General features: G+C 37.0%; 1 long non-coding RNA gene across 1 annotated transcript; it reads right to left on the bottom strand.

The window, feature by feature from the left end:
- Positions 1–420: 420 nt before the first annotated feature.
- Positions 421–873, bottom strand: LOC131874774 (uncharacterized). Its single transcript, XR_009372146.1, has 3 exons — positions 792–873; positions 604–672; positions 421–495 (listed from the first exon to the last, which is right to left on the bottom strand). It is a non-coding gene; the product is annotated as an uncharacterized LOC131874774 (long non-coding RNA).
- Positions 874–1,750: the final 877 nt, after the last annotated feature.

The following is a 1,750-nucleotide window of genomic DNA, read 5'->3' as shown; positions in this document are numbered from 1 at the left end:
TCCATATACAAAATATACATGCCAACTAGACATGTAAGCATCCCAAAACTATCTATAACATCCTAAGCTGTTGATGGATCATCAAAATCGATCCTCTTCACCACACTACTCAGCTCTGAAGGATCCTGCACAAGAAAAACAAACCATGATTAATATTAGTTATATTATATAATTCACATTCGAAAAGTTAACATAAAAATGAACTATTTAATTGAACTATTCATGTTTACCTCATCTCCACATTTTCTCTTCAGCTTTGCAGGACTCTTGATGTATGTCTTTGGTAGAGGAGGTATGTTTTGAATATTTTCATAAACAACCTACATATGTTTAGAAATATGACATTGATACAAGTTAGCATATAATTATCACTGATAATAACAAATTATATCTACTAATTAAAAAATAAAATAAACACACATCTACTCGAGGCATCTCTTCTTCTTCTTCAGGTATACTGGGTGTAGTCATCAAGGATGTGAAGCCAAGGATTCTCTGTATATATACACAACAAGTATATGAAACTATCAATCTATGTCTAGACATGTATAATCACTATAAGTTATTTAAACTATTCATTCAATCATATTTGCATTCAATTACCTTTCTCTTGTCTCCAATTGCACTACCAGATCCTAGATCACACTGCACTGCACTCGTGCTGCTTGTGCCCTACAAGAGTAAAATAAGATATACATGCAAGTTACTACATAATATAATTAATACAAATATAAATGATGAGCATGTATGTACAATAAAATACAAATGACTAGGTGCAATAATATATGTACCATCAAGCTATCGAGGCCAAATGAAATGGCCGACAAGGTGCCCTCCTAAATCTGTCTCAACTCATTCTCGGTCATCAACTATTAAATAGACCATGTAAATAAAAATTAGTACTTAATATTATCTAATTTATAAATATTTAATTAAAATATAACATGAACTGTGAAAACACAAATCTTACCAATACATCATCAATGTATGATGATGGTGCCTCCTCGCCTCTAGCATGTGAGGACTCCCCAGGGTATCCTCCAGTCTGTGTAATAACCTTTGGTGCATCATGCATCTCATGCACCTTGTAATCTGCATTGTCCACAATAGGATCAATGGGCTCTCCAACTAGACTCAAGCATACATGCCCACACATGACACAACTATGGGGCACACATATGTGTGGAGCTGAGGATGACGTGTTAGCACCACCTGATGCACCGCTACCATCAAAAGTAGGCCGAGCTACTGACGCAGCCTGAGAAACCAAAAGGCTACTCAAAGAGTGAATAGTCGATATGGTCCGTAAAGCTGCCTCACAAATGATATCAGGATGCTGAACTGCAGGTGGGGGATCAACAGGAGGAGGGGGGACATATGGGCCCTGGACTACTCTGACTGCCCCAGGTCTATTTTGGGGCATACCTAAACCTACACCCTAGAAAGGTTGGATGTCAAAGTAGTTCACATGTTTCTGTAAAACAAACTCAGTATACAATTTTTTTATGAAATAGAAGGGGATATCAAGATTGTTGTTGGGTGGTTTGTCGAAAACCATCCACCAACGATCCCAAAAGTTTTTCACAATCCCATCATTTGTGCACCATTTGATAGAAAGTTTTGTTTTTTTGGGATCTACAGGCTGACCAGTATGGGGATTGACAAACAATGAGGCGATTTCGGCTTTGGATATCTCAAGATCCTTGATATCCTTATATGACAAGCCATCTGCATATTTTTCCTTCATAGA

This window comes from Cryptomeria japonica, chromosome 4, assembly GCF_030272615.1.
Source record: "Cryptomeria japonica chromosome 4, Sugi_1.0, whole genome shotgun sequence".
NCBI classification, from domain to species: domain Eukaryota; kingdom Viridiplantae; phylum Streptophyta; class Pinopsida; order Cupressales; family Cupressaceae; genus Cryptomeria; species Cryptomeria japonica.
The sequence above is the reverse complement of the archived record's forward strand: the minus strand, read 5'-3'. Positions and strand labels throughout refer to the sequence as shown.